We start from the raw sequence: 20,356 nt of genomic DNA on the forward strand, positions 1-20,356 counted from the left end.
TACTGATTCTTATACTCCATCATATGCTATGCACATCACATGCTATGCACATCACATGCTATGCACATATGTTACACATTGGTAAACCTGCTGACTGTAGTGGTCTTAGTGCATAGCAGCACACATTTTCTCTTGTACTTGTAGTGTTTTATGGGGGACAGCAACAATAGTAGAATGTTGCAATAAATCTCCAACCCCAATAATCCCATGCAAATAACACACCACTCTGTTATAATATTTATAAGTTGCACACCTAGATTGGGCAGATATTCCACTATACTACTGCATTCCCCAGCTATGAGATCCCTTGCTACTTGTGGCTTCTCCAGGCCACGAGGTTCTGCTCCATCTTCCATCCATCTCCTCTTCCTCCATCTTCCTCTGTCTCTTCCATCACCTCATCTCCCCCACCTCCTTCCTCTCTCCCCTCTTGAAAACTTCCAGCCCCACCTTTCCCTTCCACTGTCCAATCACAGGTTCTAGCCTTTATTTGACCAGTTAAAATGGGGAGAAGGTTCACATGAAATCACCTGAGTACATGATCCACTCATCAGGGCAGCCCCTCTTGAGGAAAAAAATTAGCATAAAAATACAAACAACACCAGGGCAATCCAAAACAGTAGAATGGTTAGACTATTGAGTCCATATATTTAATGCCATAGATCTGGGAGTAATATTTTCTAGCTCTGTGAAAACTTACTCCAGGGTCTCAATGCCTTGGTCTCTTTACCAGTATCTGCTATGGATGTTTTAGCATATATATATACATATATATATATATATATATATATATACATATACATATACATATACATATACATATACATATACACACACATACATATATATACACACATGCTATATATACATATCATATATATATATGTATATATATATGATAATTTGTAGATGATACTCTATTGATGCTTTGATGACTACTTTCCTAATTTCTAGGAGCTCTGAGTACATCTTCATGTTTGCTTCTGATTTATGTGGAATTTTTTTTCCTATGACCGACTTAGTCATAGAAGTAGAGACAAGTAGAAGAAGATAGAGCAAGCTCTCCTAACTCTGTCTCTTCTCTCCTCCATTTTCTTTCAGAATATAAGCCATGTAGAACATTTTTTCTTTGTCAAAATCCTTTAATACTGGGCAACCTTAGGTTTTCCTGAAACCCTGAAGCCCATATACCTTTACTTCCTCCTGTGGGGTTTAGGAACTTTATACCCCTATTTGACTTAGAACCAGAAAAGCAGGGAGCATATTGTATTATTCTATTCTTTGGAGCTAATTTTTAACTTCAAGGGTACCACTAACTTTATTTTTAATGTCTCCCTTGTCAAAAGCTAATTCAAAAGATGTTTTGAAGGAGCCAGGCATACACAAATCTACAAGATTTTATTTTTCTCCAGGAAAATGATTTCCCTTTGTATTTTAAATTGGTCTTTGTAGAATCAAACATGTTCCTAAAAACCTGAGACTCACAAATGGTTTTTAAAACTTCAAGGCCGTAGGCATCACTGGTTCAACCACACACCTTCCTTAGCATGAGTTGGAAGATTATCAGAACCCTCTAGGGGATACCTGACTGGCTGAAATTGGAATGTTGTAAAGCCAAACTTAGACTTTTTTCTAATTATTTTCGATTTTGTTTTGTAGACAAAAAGTACAGATATGGGTGGTGCATAGGTCGAACCACATTTTTTGAGGTTGGCTGAGATAGATATTTGGTGCCTGCCTGCCTCCTGTAAGAGCTTTCTGTGCACTAAGTGACCAGCTGATCTACATTCAAGGACTTTAGTCAGAAACAAGACAAAGAAGGGAGTGTGACAATCACAAAGTGTCACTGAACCCATTGAGAGAGAGACTCCATCCAAGGTCAGTGTGTGAGCCTCTCTTCATACATGTGTTATGTGATCCATGCAAAGACTGTGAGATTAGAGCTGCCAGTTCAACCATTTCACTAATGACAGTGGGGGTATATCATGGAAGAGTGACTGGCTGAGGTGACACAACCTAGTGATGTGTCTCTGTGATCTGAAGACAGAGAATCTGCCATTCTATTGTTAGTTCATGACATTCTCATTTTGAGCAGAAAAACAAAGCAACAACAGCAACAACAAAAACAACAACAACAAAAGCCAACAAGGTTGAAGTTTTGTGTGACACCCCTACCCAACCCAGATAGTTCCCAGCAGAGAATGACCTCGAACCCCTTAGTTTCCCACCTCTACCTCCCAAATGCTGGGATGACAGGTATATGGCACAACTGGACTGAATCTCCACTTCCTTGGGTTGATGTTTTCTGAGTTCTGTTTCCTGTCGATAATTACAAAAATTTGAAAATAATTCAAGTCACATATGTATGTGACATTTCTTGAATATTTTACATGACCACCAAGGGATTCTTCAGATTGACATTTTCAAATGCCAAGTAAACCTATTGCAAGTATTTTTAGAAAATAGTTACTTTAATTTGAAACAATTTCTTGCTATAATAAGAGCTGTCTCATCTCTTAAACTGCCAAACACAGGTAGTCATAGGGCAATTAAATCAGAATCTGGCTTTACTTAAGGGAATTTAATCCAAATGTCAAAATATTGTTTATGATAGCAAAAGCTTGATGTGAACACGTGCTGGCAGGTTCTGGGGGCTGCTGAGGTGCCTCCCTTCACACACAGTTAAGAGGCTGTTAAGACGAGTGCTCTGACCTCTGCCGTTCACACGTGTAGACACAATCACACACGAGTTAGGTTGAGTTGAATGCACTTCAAGATGCGGTAGAGAAACCATGTTAGGGGTCAATTAAGGGACGGAGGATGTCAATAAACATCTCCTCTTTGAGCCACCACACATTCATTCCGAAGACAGAGAAATCTAGGAGTGCTATGTTAAGAGTATAAGGAGTTTCCTATCTTCTGCTCCCTCTTAAGTATTCAGTGAGTATTCAGTTCATCCTGTTCAAGGATTCAGGGCAGAACGCTTAAGCCTCAGAACACACTGCTATGAAATACTTGGAGGTTAGGTAAGGTCAAAAACATACTCGAAGGGAACAGGTAAGGGAATAAGAATTTTCTAGTCAACAGTCATTCTGGAGACAGAGCTCTGAGTCAGAACAATCACTTCCGGTTCTCCGTTTTCCGGACAAGGAGGTTGTCGCACCCTTAGGGAGCTATCCCTCAGCAGCGCTCACTTTCCTCTTGATGGTCTTCTCAGTACACAGAGACTTTCTGCTTGTGGGTCAGCTGAATGGGGGCACTGTTTGCCAGAAAGAAGACACCAAGATCCATTTCCTTAACCTTTGTCTTAATATGTCTAAAAACACAGACTGAAAGTTGGCATTTGGTTTTGAGTCAACCTGAGAGTTCTGTTTCTTCTCAACGTCTGGCTACCCGCTGCCATTAAGATAGGAATTGTATGGGTGGAATTTTTTCTTTTTAGTCTCACAATGAGACTTATCCGGAATAATCCATCTATCTCTGCAAGTGCAGAAAAGAGAGCTTTTTGGATCCTGTCTCACCCCATTCCCACGCTAGCATAGCACTCTTCACGGCTTTGATTTTAATCTGTCATATTTGCAGATTTCACAGTTGTGAACAAACCACACACAGAATAAAATGTTTAGAAAATCTGCATCGGCACAGACATGAATAAATATCCTTGCTATTTCCTATATTGTACAACACAACACAATGCCCATTCACACAGCATTTACACTGCATATTATTACAAATAATCCAGAGGTGATTTTGCATGCAAACAAATGCTATGGCACTTCACAGAAGAGAGATAAGTATCCACAGATTTTGTTATCTTTTTGGGTCCTAAAACCAACCTGCTATGAATACTAAGATTTGGTCATCTTAACTAAATGCAGCAAAATCTGTAGCTAAAATGGACGTAGTATTAAACTTTCTTCTAAAGTTTTTATCTCTACCATACATTAGTACTGCTCTCAGACCTTACTGAGAAGGTTGTTTGTATAGTGGGCTGTTGGTTAATGCAGAAAGAAACAGATGATCAAAGAGAGAGGATAAATGTCAGTAGCAGGTCCACAAATAGGGCACCTGTACCATGTCCTCCTCCAGGGCTGTGGGTCCATTGTGGGTAAGAGCCAGAAGTGAAGAAGGACTGCACATAGACAGTATATTCTGAATACAACCTACTCAGGAACCATGACAGTGCACAAGATCAAACCAGTCAAACTACAGCATTGAGAGGGAGGGGCTCACAAGCCCCCACCCATAATTGAGGAGTTACTGGCAGATGCTGGCTTTTGGTGGGGGGAGAGAAGTGTCAGTTATGGGTTATTAAGAACAAGGAGGCATAGGGAAAGGAGTGTGCATCTGTGAGGAGTGGGTAGTGAATCTAAGCAAAATTCATTCTATGAAATTCTCAAGGATTTAATTAAATATATTTTAAAAGTCGAGAAAAAATATTTGGAGGTAGACCACGGAAGTCAGTATTCTTCCTTGGAAAATAAACTTTTGAAGTTCCTTGCTGTGGACCATCATGTATATGATGAATTATACAATGTTCCAGAGTTTCAGATTCTGCATTGGAGAAAGGGATTAGAATAGACTGGACTGAGATTAAAGGATACAAAGAATGTAACCCATCTATCCAGAGCGTGGACCACGCAGAGTACTAAGTTCCTTCACTGTTTCTTCCGTATAGGGGAAAGCAAGTTCTCTAAAGTTATGATAATAAGATTCACTCACTGCATAAAAGTAAAACTTATATGAGTGTAACTTAGAATTTCATGGATGCCAAAACCTAGCAGTCGGAAAATGTAAGACAATAACCCTTGGATGATGCACACCCAAGTGGATTGTCTTCAAGCTCAGCAGAGCCAGGAGACCCTGAGGAGTAAATAACTTGGAATCTGATTTCTCTCTCTTGAAACTATACTTTAAAAAAAACATTCTCTTGTGGTGCCTTCAAGATGGTTTTGCTTAAGTAGCATGAGATGGCAGCATCTCTCCCAGATGGCCCTTTGTAAGTCTACCTCAAATGAAAATTTAAGGGGTAAAACATATCTGAGTGGAAAAAAAAACCTGTTTCTTTTCTAGTAAACTGTGAAGTGGCAGCATAGAAAACACTAGAAATAAACACAAAATTGCTATGAAGGATTGAAAACCTCACGATTCCTCATTTCACCAACAAACTGCTGTTAATCCAAGGTAGTATATGGCCATACAAATTTTTAAATCACATAACATAAATAATGTATACATGTGTGTATACATGTGTGTGTGTATGTATAACTTAAAAGTACCTTTTGAGTATTTACACAGTGGTTCATAGATGTACAGGTGCTGTGTGAATGCACATGCATGCGTTGTTGGTGTCTTCCTCAATTGCATCTTTACCTTTATGCTTTGAGACGGGCTCCTGTCTCTGAACCATGAGCTCTCTGATCCCAGAGAGGCTTGTCAGCAAGCCCAGGAATCTTCCTGTCTTGGTCTCATCCCTCCGAAGGCTGGGATTACAACCTTGACTCTCTGGGCCTAGCTTTCAGCATGGGCTCTGGGGATCTTCACACAAATCTTCATCCTTGGACAGCAAGTACTTTACTGCTTGAGCCATCTCCTCAGCCCAGATAGCTGCAACTCTTAGTTGCGTTTATGTGTAAAACCATTAAGAGGAAATAAGGAAGCAAACGTTGAAATGATGCAGTGCACCAGCAAACACAATACCGCACAAGATCAGTAGTGCTAGTCTCTTGAAAAGTGTCACCCGCAGTATGCATCCTCATGATAAATGTCACTGTTTCACTACATGCTGGTTTCTGGGATGAGGTGTTGGCAGGACTGGATTTTCCAGATTACCGAAGTTCAATATTTAGGGAATAAATCCCCTTTTATAGGCATTTAAAAAATTAATTGGTTATTCTATTTATTTACATTTCGAACGTTGTCCCCTTTCCCGGTCTCTCCTCCACAACGCCCCATCCCATCTCCCCCTACCCTTTGACTGTAAGAGGATGCTCCCTCACCTACCCACCCACTTCCCCCTCATCCCACTAGGGTTTTATAAGCATCTGTATTGGAAAGTTTTCTTTAATGTATCCGACTCAGTGTTTTAAATACTATTTAACTTTTCTTCTCCCACTGACCCATTGTCTTTCTTAATACTTTTCTGGTCACTGTGTTACAAAAGGAATTTCTTGAAGTTGTTCCTTCTGTTTGTGGTTTGTATTCTTTGACCAAGATCTCCCTGATTCCCGGTTTCATCACCCAGCCCTGGTATTCGCCCTTTGTTTCTGTAGATTCCCCTTGTCAGTGGCAGCTATGAGATTTTCCTTTCTAAATTATCTTTAGTATTTCACACAGCCCCGTTTTCCTAGGTTTTTCAATGTCATATATAACTCAATTTTTTTCTTTTCTAAATCTGAACAATATCTATCTCTCCCTCCCCTCCCTGCATGCTCTCTCTCTTTCTCCCCTACTGTGAGAGATACATTACATTTTACTTGTATATTTATTCATGGATACTTTGCTCAACTCCACACCTTGGTTATTGCGTTGCAATAAATATGAAAGTGAAGATACTTCATGGAAATAGTGACATAATTTTTTTTTGTCACTTGTCATGCAGTTGGATTGTTGTAGATTATAGTAGTTCTGTGTTTGTGTTTTTTGATAATGGTAAAAGCAACTTACATTCCTATCACCCACGTACCAGTCCTTGCTCTCCATATGATGCTAACCTGCTTTCAATGACTTAGTTATCACTGAACAAATGTCAGCATTCTTTCTAGTAGGCGAGGAGTATTGCTAACGCTGAGTTCTTGGTACTTGTCATCCAGCCCACTATTGATCTGTCTCTATTCTCTCTCTTATGGCGGAGCTGTCCTCATTTGTCATCTTCTTGACAGGGCTCTCCTGAGAGGTCCTGTTTAAATGGGCTGCCCTCCCTTCATACCTCCTCTCTCTCACTGGTTTGCTCCAAGTTTCTTCTGTAGCATATACTGCCCTCTAACACTCTCTACTTAAAATCAATTTTACACTATTTCTTGTTTTACTCCTCATACTGGAATGAAGAAAAGACTTTTAGTTGGTGGTGATTTTTTAAAATCTGGAAATAAACAAACAAACAAAAAACCACCCCAAAATAAAACATGTGTGTCCCTAGTGGTAGACTCAGGGAAAATTATAGGTTTTGAATGAGTCTTTGGGTAATGCATCACGCTGTAACTAAACCTGGACAGACATTCGATTTCTGTATGATTGAAGTGTCACAACAGTGTCCTTCTGATATACCTTATTTTTTTTTATTGTGTTCAGACACCTGCAGGCAACTGTGGTCCAAACATATTGACTAGAACAATCCAGAAAATACAATTCTAAGGGGGGGGGGATGGTGAGATGGCTTGGCATCTCGGCACTGGATGTTTTTCCAGAGAACTTACGTTAGGTTCAGTGTGTTCTTCCTCTCCTGATCTTATGGACATGTACACATGACCACCCATAGGTACATAAATAAAACTAAATCTTAAAAAAAAAATAAGTTTTAAATAAATTCAAGTACTGTATGCTGTTAAAAATATTGTTATTATTGCAATATGTTTATCTTGTGCCTAATTAAGAATTAAGTTTTACCTTGGGTTTTATGCAAAGGAGAAAAACATATGCACAGTGGCAGACTCTCTGGCTTCAGGTATCTGTTGGCATATTGGAATGTGTCACTAAGGAAAATGGGGCGGGGACTACTGTAAATACTCAGTGATAAATGGATTCATCAATTAACTTGTTTTCTGTTGTAATTGTTGAATAAAATCTTCTGGTTAAAAAAAAAAACTATGCAAAATTTAGTTCTTTGATCTTTAGCAAAAGTCAGTTACCTGTCAAGTGGAAAACATCACATATGCTATGAATGCATTTCTGTCCAACTAACAAAAACATTGGTGGCCATACCATCAATGAAATTACATTTTACTTAACCATGGTGACCTACTCATGAAAACCCATGTACGTGTGTGCCCACGAGGCACACACTCTGCCTTGCCAGGGTCCTCTCTCATTCAATAGGGATCTAAAGATCTTGGTCAGAAATCCACAACAGTGTTTGTCAAAGAACCACTTGTAGAAATCTCAAAGGTTGTTTGGGTATTTTGAAGAACAATTTTCAGGAAGTTATATAAAAGAACTGTACAACAGTGAGTTTCAAAGGAAGATGAATCTGCTTGAACGCAGTGCCAATTTAATGAACTTTAGACACCTCTTAGAGTTTTTAGAGTAGGAGGTAAATGGAAGTATCCTGACTCATTAAGGAAATTGTGAAGTAATTTGCTGACTAGAAAACGCTGCTTCATTTAAAATGATCACTATAAAGACTGAAGAGCAACTTAGAAAAATTGTATGAAATAATATTAAATTATTCACACATACAAAGCCACATGTGTTAGCTATAACCATGCAAAATATGCAATTTTTTCCAAAGGTTCTACTGTGAGTAATAATAAAATGGTATTTTATTTCATTTTCTGTATTTTTACATTTTGAAATTAAATATTATAAAGGATAAAGTACTAGAACAAAATATTGATCATGGCACATAGGTGATAGCTGATCAAACGTAACTCAAGACAGTTTGCTTCAGGTGGAAAATGATTACTGCTCACTTCAGACTAGCATCTGAACGAGAATTTTCTCTCCAGATCTTCAGGTGAGGAGCTGCGCCATTCACAATCACAGGGACGTGAAGCATAAGATATGAAAGATTCAATACTTAATTAAATGCTCTGAAAGTTTACGTAGAGAAATGAGTGATTTAATGAGACTCAGTTGAATTTTCCCTGACATTATTCTGACATCTGCCATTTTCTCTCTCCCAGTCTAAGGAATGATTTCCTGAGGTGCTCACGCTGCACCGTGAGGGACAGGACAGCAAGCACACATTGGCGGTTAGATTTTCTTCTAGGAGTTGCTGAACAAAAGAAAGGAAGAAGCTGAGGGGCTTGAACCACATTGCTTTGTGTTTGAAAGCAGTCAAGATAGACTGATCTACATCACAATGTTGAGTCAGTCTGTAGAGTTTGGAAGAAGAGAGGCATTAAGTCGGGGCCATTCCCAGAGACCTTTCATGGCAGGGCTGAGTGATACACAGAAACAGTCGCGTGCAAGTCATCCTGCCTGGAAATAAGTGGCTTGGAAATCAAAGGCTTATAGAATGGAGTTAGAGTGACGGGGGTGGGGGGGTGGTGGGGGGGGATGGGGGGGTGGGGGGGATGGGGGGGTGGGTGGGTGGGTGGGGGGTGGAGGGGTTGAGTGGGGGGGTGGGGGTGGGGAGGGACAATTCTGAGCCCTTGTATTCCCATGATTCCCTGTGGTGGGTCTCAGGTGTGAGCCCCTGGATCCAATCCTCTGCCTTTAGGTGTGAGCCCCTGGATCCAATCCTCTGACTTTAGGTGTGAGCCCCTGGATCCAATCCTCTGCCTTTAGGTGTGAGCCCCTGGATCCATCCTCTGCCTAAAAGATTCTGAATGACTCTCAGGTCATGGCGGTCACCTGTGATTCCAAAATGGCTGGAACTTACTTGGCATTTAATAGATGAAAGCACATTCAGTTGGCGAGAGAAAGGCTGAATGTTTCTGTGAATCAAAACTCTTACACTTTATGAGTATTGGAGCAGATGGCTTCAACATTCTTCCCAAGTGCAGGTAGTAAGAAAAGCAAGTCCTGGTTGACTCCATATATTATTAGATTGGAAAGGACATGTGTAGCACTGCCCAGTCTTTCACTATTATTTCTCTGCTTATTAAAATTCATATATATTCTTAATTACATCATATATAAAATATTTAATTATTATAGATAAAGCTGAGATATCTCTAGGTTAGAAATCATAGAAACAGGTTTGGCATACCAAACCAGTCTCTTTACCGTCATCTGAGTCTAGGAAACAGACTGTACATATACTTTTCAGAAACTGCAGAGGGCTCCACAGAGCATCATACACTAAATTCTTCAACTTTTCTCCTACTGACAGACTCCTGTGGTACTAAGACTCTTGCATAGATATTTTTATTGCCAAGTTGGATCTTTTCCCTTTGTCTTTTGGGTAAAAAAAGCATTTCTCTTATTTTCCACTTTTCTGATTATTATGGAACACTAGCACTTTGTGTGTGTGTGAGTGTGTGTGAGTGTGTGTATGTGTGTGTGTGTGAGTGTGTGTGGTGGTGCTGGGCAAATATATACCATTGAGCTACCCCCACTCATAACCACAAAGCATGTCTCATATAGTACTTATAGGTTTTGAAAAGACTTCCCATTTCACATACTGGCTTTATAATCCTCAAGAGGGGCAACACCTTGACACCTTCAGGACAACTTTCAGGACAAATGATCAATTCTCCAAGAAAACATTACTTTGTCCACTTTTGTCATGGACTCTGCCCTCATGAACGCGCCTGCTTGGTGAGAGCCATTGAGTTTATACCCTGTTACTGTGGTCTCTGTCACAATGGGAAACCATGTAAGCAATCAGTATGCTGGGACTGATAAACTCAGCATCATAGGCGTGGTCAATTTTCAAATGCTGCAGACTTTACTCTCAGTGCTAGGCTGTGCACTGCACCAGAGTTCTCCTGCTGTTGAAACAAATGCAAGTCATCTGTTGTCAGGTAGTATGGCTGTGATTCAAGTGTGCATGACTATGGTGGCCTAACTGGAAAGTTAACTATTGACTTATATGACATACAACACACACATTTCCCTCTTGCCTTGTCCTTAAAGGTGGAAGTGGATGGTAAAACAGCGTCTGAATAAAGGAGAGTAAGCAGAGAGCCACTGGCATGGTTAAGGATCTTTTAACATATTCCCCTCTAATGCCACTCTAATGCTACATATTTTTGATTAATAACTTTAGAACATAGTTATGAAGTTAAAATTATTACATGAAAGAAACATAGATCTTCCTTATTATTCTCAAGCCATATTTGTCACAGACAATTAAGCACTTGAAAAGACATTGATTTGTTTCTATTTAAGAAAAATGTCACTGACAAAGCAATATGTATTTCTGCTTAGTCTTAGAAGTAGTTTGCTTTCTTGTTTTTGCTGTGTTAAAGTAATTTTCTCTTGTTAAGCTTGAAAAACGTCTTCTATAACTTTTCTTAAAGACCAATTTAATTTACTGAGCACCAGGGGAAGGTAGACTGTAGTCCACTAGGGTACAGAGATAAGTCAGTCCTGCTATCTAGAGGTGTACAGTCTAGGAGAAATCAGTGTATTGATGATTGTTCTACTTGGATTAAGATGAAGTGTAGAAGGATGGTATTTGGAGCACCTAACTTAGCTGGTGCCTGACACAGGGCAGTCAGGGATGCATATTGCAGGGTAGCAAACATCCAGGGGAATCGAACGTCTAGGGGAAGACACAGAAGTAAGATAGCGTAGGGCCCAGGCAATACCAAGGGCACAGGGCTCAGAACTCAGAGGCAGTAGTGGAATATAGTGGCGAATGGTAGTAAATTTCCCTTTAGAAGATGCATCTCTCCAAGAGCCCTGACACAGCTTAACCACAGCATCCCCTAGAGAGGATCCACACTGCACCCCGGTAAAAGGCTTCAACCCAGGAGACAGCTCCCATTGAAGGAGAAGCCCTTCAGTCTAGAAGGATTTGTGTGGTCCATTAGAGAGGCTGTAGGTGCCGTGAGACATTGTCTCCACACAGTGGTAACCGCAGGCAGGGTTACAGACTGTTAACTGCTCTTTTCCTCTCATCGTGGAGACAGTTCTGTAGGTGGTACCAGGAGAAGGAAGGCACAAAGGGGTGCATATTAACAGTTGGCTTCTTTTGCCTTCTGAGTCCCCAGATGCACTCCAGAGCTGGCCCAGCACAGGGGCCAGTCCTAGAGTCAGAGTGGCCGTGGTGTTGAAGACATGGTGCCTGGCTTAGGATTCCAAGGATAAGGAGGCCTATGGCTTGCTGCCTTGGTGTGCTCAGCTAGTGTGAAGCTAGAGGGAAAGGAAGAGCCAGTAGAAGAGGCTGGCGATGCCCACTGGGAATCTGAGACTCAGTGGCAGGCAGTCCATGGAGTGTTCCAGTCTGGCATGCAGGCTCCAAGTTCTCTAGAACATGGTTGGCCATGTAGGCCTTGTCTTTCAGGGGCAGCTGGGCATTGATCTGTGTCCTCTTGGTTTAGGTTGTTCTGTGCCAGTTGTATATCTTGGTTGGTGTATACCACCACTGTGTCTTTCATGTACCTGAGCAGCTTCTTGGTCTCAAAAAGGAGGGGGATGTCCAGAATTACATGGTGGTACCTTGGGGAAGGTACTTGTAGATCTCCATCATTTCCTTGCAGATCTCTGGGTGGGTGATGGAGTTGAGTAGCTGCTGATGGTCATGCTGGTTTAAGATCAGGTCTCCAAGGACCTTCTGGTTGATGATGCTGCCATTCTTCAGCAAGACTTCGGTGCCAAAGACCTCTACAATACACCAGTGGGCATGATATTCTGGCTGAATGATTTGCCAGGCAATGATGTTTGCATCAGTCACAGTACAACCCAGCTGTTGGAACACCTGGATCGCAGAGCTTTTGCCTGAGGCAATGTCTCCCATTAGGCCTACTAGAAACATCTTCCCAGAATAGAGAGAGGGAGATTGGCAGACTAGGCACAAGGAAGCACTGGACAGGAGGCACACTTGCCAATCAGTTGCTCTACCAGGTGGAAGGACTGGGGCTCAGACTTGGCTCAGTCTCGGTTGCTAGCCCAATCTCTCCAGACCTTACTGGCTGGCTTGCTGCACACAGGCCTGATGCTCTTCTGACCCCTTTGGGTACCAGGCATGCATGTGGTACACAGACAGATATGCGGGTAAGAATCCACATACATAAATTAAAAACGAACTTTTCTATATCACATTTTATTCATTCGGTGAATGAAACCGAGTCAGTTTCAGATCCAGGGAAGATACTCGAGATATTTTTAGAGAATGTTTTACTCCAGTTCAACAGAGAATATTGCCTTAAATTCCTCCAGCCCCCTCCACTTACAACCATTATCCCACAGTGTCAAAATCATGTATGAGAAAGACTAGGAACAAGAGACTGCGTTCTGGTTTGGGTTCTGTCGCTAGGCAGCTATATGACTGTTTTTACAACGGCGTCTTACTGAATAAAATAAAGGGTTGGGATAGCATTGAAGGGTATGAACTCAACTTCAAGTCTAGAGCTCTTAGATAAAGAATTTGAGGTGGTCTTTGAAACCCTAGTGGATCTGACCATTTGGACCTCTTGTGCTGTGTCTCAGAGTCAGGCTGACATAGCTCCCCACCCAATGAATACAGCATTTCCAAGTTAGGCAAGCCTCCAGGCCTGGCCCATTTACTTTTTTGCACGGTGGACAATATACTCTTTCAGTTGTGCTGGAGAAAGAAAAGTACACGGAGACTTCATGTTCATAACTCTGATACACAAAACAAAATTTTCATGTATTAATAAAGTAACTAAGAGTCAATGCTTCAGTGCATATAGATCATATAATATTTAAATTACATGAAATTACACATCTCTTTGAACATTTACCATTTTTATAGCAAAATGTTGAAAATCCTTTCTGCCAGCCTTCTAAAGCCCACAGTGCTTTGTTACCCAGTATGACCCTAAACCCTACAACATACACTAGGGCTTCTCTTTCTTGACTAACTGTATCTTCATTCTCATTGATCAACTCTTTGTCTTTCCTCTCCACCTGGAATTACTTAAAACGAGATTATCCCTGTTGTCATCCATGTGGCCATTGCACATCTTCAACAGTGATTGTGTGTGAAGCCTAACTTCCGGTGAACAGGGCTCACTCTTCACAGAGATTTCTCTTGATCGTCACACGTTGCCTGAGTCACTTACCTTTGGTGACCTTACAGAATCATCTCATAGAGCCCAATTATCTGCACCCAACAGTGTGCTTAGAATTTACAAAATGCAATTGGAAGGAGATTATTTCTGCCACCTATATACACTTCTGATTGTCTTTCTCAGGTACCGGGTTAAAATATATTTTCTTTATAGCCACACAGAAAAGAGTACTCACAAAATCTCAGGTTATACAGTACTAGACTTCATGACAGGCCTGTCAGATGTTCTGAGGAATGTTTCACATTACAGAAGAGTATGTAGGAAAAAATGAATTTAAAACTACCTGCTGGGGTCTGAACCACCAACCAAAGAACATACACAGGCCTCCCCGCTCCAATGTAGCAGATGTGCAGCTTGGTCTTCATAAGGATCCTGAACAACTGGGATCAGGGCTATCCCAAAAGCTGTACCTTGTATGTGGGATATGTTCTTCTAGCTAGGCTGCCTTATCTGGCCTCAGGGGGAAGAGGAAACGCCTAGCCTTGCAGAGACTTGAAGTGTCAGGATGGTGGGGATATCTAGGGGTCACCCACCTGCCCAGAGGAGAAGAGGAGGTGGAAGGGAGAAGGATTTTGGGATGGGTGACTGGGGAGGGGGGACAGTGAGTGGGATTTAAAGTGAATAAATTTAAAAATTAAATAAACAACAACAATTACTAAGGCTGGATTTAGGGGGAAAAACCCTGTTGGGGTACAGCCTCAAAAACCAGTCATCTATGTATGGAGTCCCCTGAAAATGACATTTTAGGTGAAGGAGGACAATACAGACTCACTTCAGGAGATTTTGGGCGTTTGGAGTGCTCCAGAAATAAATCTGTTGAACTCAGAACACCAGGAAATTACCACTTACGCACTTGCACTTGCAAACCTCTCGAGATGGCGCCCAGACACCTACTCACTTGACATTGTATTGGTTGCTAATGGTTTCTGGCTACAGCACTGATTTCTCTTTGTTTTAATCAGGAACAACGAAGTCTTTCCAACTCGATCACAGTTTGCCGGCTCCTTGCGTTCCAGCATGCTGAGCTTGGTTCTGCAGCATCTGAGAGGTCCCACGTGTACCATGAGTCTAGTTTTGGTGATAATGGTCTCAGTGTTTACAATTCACGTGCCCACTTTTTTTTTCTTTTTCTTTTTTTCTTTTTTTTCTTTTTGGCATCGTAGATAGGCCATTTGGAAAAGGTTAAATCAGTTATTTGTTTCCCAGTTACAGAAGGGCAGGCCAGATATCTCTTATAGTAGCAGATCCTATTTGAAAATTTGAGACAGGTTTGTCCTTGAAGTCCAATCTTCCCGCCTCTCCAAGTGCTGGGATTTCTGGCATGTGTCACCAGAGCTGGCACTGTGACAGCTTCTCGAACATTTTTATTAAGAAGATTAAATACTACAGTGCAAACCGAGCCTTTGATATGAAGTTATACTAGGAAGGAAACAGCTGGCTCTGGAGGCAAGCATCTATGCAAAGCACATGTTTCCTAACGGAAGCCAGGTGTGTGGAGGGGGTGACAAGTCTTGGTACAAAAGCACACAGCAGACCTGAAGCTCAGCCATCAGAAGGAGGAATCGTGGGGAACATTTAATTACAATTCCCCCCTTTCAAGCAGAGAGATTGAATTTTCACATGATTGAACAGAAACACAAAGCATACCTCTCTCTCTCTCTCTCTCTCTCTCCCTCTCTCTCTCTGTAATGGCTCTTTCCCAAATATTTACAGCTGCTTTAAGTTTGAGATTTCCTTTTGAAGTCTTGGGTATTCATTCTCTGGACCTTTTTAGAAAGAGCTAGGGTGTCTCTCAGGAGCTTCCTGCCACTGTCTGCATCCCTCACCCGACTCTGAATGCCTTTTTGAGAGAACTCTGAGCTCATGGCATCCACACAAGAATGTCACTGTGCTTATTCCCTCGCACCGTGCCGTACAATCGTATGATTTAAGGACTTTTCTTTTTAGACCTAAAGTCTGGAAAAGAGGAAAATATCTCTTTCTCTCTCTCTCTCTCTCTCTCTCTCTCTCTCTCTCTCTCTCTCTCACTCACACACACACACATCTATCTATCTATCTATCTATCTATCTATCTATCCATCTATCTATCTTTATGTATTTCTATATATCTACATATATATCTATACAGTATGTTTAGGAGTGAGGAAGGAGAGCAAAAGCCAGGTTTGGAATTCAGTATCAAATAAATAAACCTGTAACTGGCAAGTGCTCCTCAATAAAGAACGCTGCTGCTGTTCCCTCTGCATATACGGTACAAACTCCAGCACTCTGCTCTCCATATGAGCAGCCTGAGACAACACTGCCCCTTTAAAGTCATTTTTTTTACGGTATCACAGAATTAATGACTTTGTTATGGTGTTTTTATACATGTGTGTCATTAGACCTTGTTCTCAGTTGCTCCCTTCCCCTGCCACCCTCTCCCCCAACCCCCCTACTCCCCCCATTTCACTCTGGCCAGCCCTCCCCCACCTTTCCCTCCCAATGTTACCCCCACCCTCGCATGTCTGACTCTCCAGCACTAGGTCCACTTGGTGTTGCTTGTATGTTCATGGTCTTGGGGCCATCTGTTGGAGCATATCCCTCAACCCTCAAAACCAAACAAACACACACAAAAAAAGAACTCTCCCTCCTTTAACAACAACCACCAATCACCAGCTCCTCAGTTTGGGGAGGGCTCTTGTTCATCCCTCCTCCACCTCGACCTTAGCTGGCTTGATCTTGCTCAGGTCTTCTGCATGCTGCCTTAGCTTCTGTGAGCGTCTGTGTGCAGTGGTGCTGACATCCAACATGGCAGGCACTCTTTCAAAGCAGGTGCCTACTCTTTCTAGCTCTCCCAGTCTTTCTGCTGCCTCTTCAGCCATGAGCCCTGAGGCTTGTGGGAAGAGGGTTTAATGGCGATGCCCTGATGCTCTCTCTTACCGCATGGATCCACTACCTTCAAAACCCTGGGGATTCCTTAAGATCTCTTCCTCCCCTCAATCTCTTTTCTAGAACAAAATGTTTTTGAAGGATGGATTCCAGGGATCCCTTTGTCCTCGGAGATGGATGTAGTGCTGTAGGGATGGAGTGGGAGGGTTATAGTTGATCCACTTCTGGCTGGACACACTCTCTGAAGTGAGCAAGAGGTGCCACATTCACACTGCCTTGGTTGGAACCATCTGCTACCATCAATGCCTTTCCTTGACTGGATAGACTCAAACCATAACTCCAAGTAAACACTTCTTTGTCACAATGTTAGCTAATATACCAAAAATAAATAAATAAATAAATAAATAAATAAATAAATAAATAAAGCAAGCTTTGGAAAAGTGAGAGGAACTGACATTTTAAACCCTGATGCTATTTTGTGTCTTAACCCCACTGAATCTCATAGGATCAAGAAGATAATTTGATGAAACTCTTTGCAACATTGCAAATGGTGGTAATTACTAATCACCTGGTCAACGTTGTGTCAACATCACATTAACAGAGAAGGTGTAACAAAAATCTGGAAAAGTACTTTTGTTTGTCTTACCTGCTTCTACTGGTCTAGACAATAGCTTTTTAGTCCAAGCCTCCAAACTTAGGGCAGACTTTTAATTTTTAATTGCCCAGTTAAATGAATGCTGAGAAAATATAGAACACAGTCAATGATCCATAGCAAAGCAGTCAGAGCTACAAGGAATTGCGCTTCTGGTTGTTCTCATCATTAGCAGCTCTGTGGACTCAGTCTGGTTATTCTCCCATTTACCAGTTCCGTGGACTTTAGTCTGGTTATGATGAGCTCACAGCAAGTGTGAGCAAATCTATGAGCTTGGAAGATGCTTAACTCTGATGCTCAGACTTATCTTGGCTCTCACTTTAATTTACCATAGGATTAAACCTGGGTGACACTGGAAGGTTCTTTAGCGTCTCTGTGACTCTGCTTTTGTTATTAGAGAAGAACACTATGGCTTCAAATGCAGCCGGAAGTGTTGAAGAAGGTATTAACTGTAGAAGTCAGATTGCTGTACCGTAAGCAGTGACTGTTGGCTTGTACAGTTACAGTCCTGGTGAAGTTGGAGTTTTGTTCCTGAAGGATATAATGTTCCGAGGCAGAAATGGAGGTTTAGTCTGTTTCAGGATGCATTTTTCTTACACAATTCTTCAAACATTTTATGCACTCACGTTAAGATTTATTTGTCCATTTAAGAACAGAGAGATATCTGTCCTTACTCAAGTACAGAGAGGAAAACCACGGCTCCCTTTCCCAAAGGGTGAAGGAACCATAAGTCTAAAGACACAGATTCTTTTCACATTTCCCCCTGCTCCTTCACAAACCTCAGCATACTACAGAGATTTGTGCCACTCAAACCATATTGGTTTGGTGTAAGTTGAGGTCAGCAGCATATTGTTCAGAAGATAAGATGTTCAAGAAGAAATGTCTAGGAATACATCCTGTCCTGCAGAGGCTGTTGCAGTCTGTGACAAATATGTGACCTAAACTGCAAAGTGACTAATATGTCCTTTAAAAAAAAAGATTTGTTTACTTCATGTCCAGAAAAGGGCTTCAGATCCTGTTACAGATGGTTGTTGGGATTTGAACTCAGGACCTCTGGAAGAGCAGTCAGTGCTCTTAACTGCTGAGCCATCTCGCCAGCTAGTACTGTGTCATTTTAAGGCAGGGTTTGGCAGGATAAAGGACTACTTCTCTTGTTCGGGGACTAAAGTGCCCGTGGAATTCACTGGAAGCGACTTTTCCACATGCCTCCTACAGAGAAGTTGGCTATAGAAAGCAGAGCCTGAACCATCAACCAATTGGACCCAGACCCATTGCACACATATGACAGATGTGTAGCTTGGTCCTCATGTGGGTCCTGGGGAGTGGGGGCCATCTCTACAGCTGTTGTCTGTCTGTGGAATATGCCTCCCTAAGTGGGCTACCCTTGTTTGACCTCAGAGACTTAATATGCCAGGGTAGGGGGATACCCATCAGGGCTTCCATCCTCTCAGAGGAGAAGAGGATGGGGGATCGAAGGAGGGACTGTGTGAGGGAGGACCTGGATGTGGGGTAAGAATCAGATGTAAAGTGGATAAATAAATTTTAAAAAAGGAAAAGGAATAATTAAAACCCTCAGAGTCTAACTAGTGAGTCTGCAAGAAGGGGAGAAACAGGAATAGAGATGGCCCCCACAGTTCCATCATAAAAGGTGCCTACTTGAGAGTGTGGCCAGGACTGAGCAGGGCTTTCCTTGCCAGTGGATTGTGTAGAGTGTATAGCCAGTCTCTTGTCTTCTGTTCGACATGGCATCTTCTGATATTCAGGTGAAAGAGCTGGAGAAGTGTGCTTCAGGCCAGGCTTTTGAGTTGATTCTCAGCCCTCGGTCAAAAGAATCTGTCCCCAATTTCCCCCCTCCCCCCAAAGAAGAAGGACCTTTCCCTGGAGGAAATTCAGAAGAAATTAGAAGCTGCAGAAGAAAGACGCACGTCTCGTGAAGCGGAAGTCTTGAAGCAGCTTGCTGAGAAGCGGGAGCATGAAAGATACGTGCTCCAGAAAGCCATCGAGGAGAACAACAACTTCAGCAAAATGGCAGAGGAGAAACTGACCCACAAAATGGAGACTAACAAAGAGAACCGAGAGGCGTAAATGGTGGCCAAGCTGGAGCGCTTGCCAGAGAAGGACAAGCACGTTGAAAAGGTGCGGAAGAACAAAGAATCCAAGGACCCCGCGGATGATACCGAGGCTGAATAAGTTGTTCCGAGAACTGACTTTCTCCCCGACCCCTTCCTAAATATCCAAAGACTGTACTGGCCAGTGTCATTTATGGTTTCCCTCCTGACAGATAGTCTAGAAGCTGATGTAGGACCGTATAGGTAGATCCAGACCGTGAGATGTTTTAGGGGCTCAAGGGGGAGAAACTGAAAGTGTTTTACCTTTTTTTTTTTAAGTGTTGGTCTTTCTAACCTAGCTATTTTTCTCGTTGCATCTTTTCCACTCAGGCACATTTGGTGTGCTGGGTTAATGGCTAGTTCTGTATTGACTGTGGAAGATGTTTTTAAAGAGTATGTAGTGGCTTCTTCCAACCCATTAGATGCTGAATATCTGTCCACTTTGCAATCCTAATTCTGTCCCAATCTCACCAGATGCTACTGTACTTGGATGGTTAATAAACTGCACAGTGCTGTTGGTGGCAAAAAAAGTGCTTACTTACCAGCTACAAAGTGAAGCAGCAACAGACAGAAAAAGATTCACCCCACTTCCATTCCCATCTCTGGAGATCCCCTCCCTGTGTACGGATATCTGACTTGTAATCCAGTGTTTGTAAGAAGGGAAGGATGTAGACAAGTTTGAAAGAAAGGTCCTTTAAGGCCCCTTGAAGCCACTCAAGGCAATCCCCTGTGTGAGACACCTTCCGCATAGGAAGGTGAAGCCCTCTTGTCCTCAAGGGAGAGAGCCAGAGTGCAAGAAGCCAAAGGGCACAGAAGCCTGGTTATCTATCATTTCCCTTTTCTCAATTAAACGCCCCAGTTCC

The 20,356-nt window shown here is 42.0% G+C and overlaps 1 protein-coding gene and 2 pseudogenes across 6 annotated transcripts in view; 1 reads left to right on the plus strand and 2 right to left on the minus strand.

The window, feature by feature from the left end:
• Dlgap1 (DLG associated protein 1) overlaps window positions 1-20,356 on the minus strand; it is an 874,571-nt gene that overhangs the window by 446,904 nt on the left and 407,311 nt on the right. The gene's annotated exons all lie outside the window — the stretch shown is intronic.
• On the minus strand, window positions 11,954-12,586 carry LOC110312296 (dephospho-CoA kinase domain-containing protein pseudogene; annotated as a pseudogene).
• On the plus strand, window positions 19,128-19,575 carry LOC110312441 (stathmin pseudogene; annotated as a pseudogene).

Source organism: Mus caroli, unplaced genomic scaffold (genome assembly GCF_978045245.1).
Source record: "Mus caroli unplaced genomic scaffold, Mus_caroli_1 scaffold_18, whole genome shotgun sequence".
NCBI classification, from domain to species: domain Eukaryota; kingdom Metazoa; phylum Chordata; class Mammalia; order Rodentia; family Muridae; genus Mus; species Mus caroli.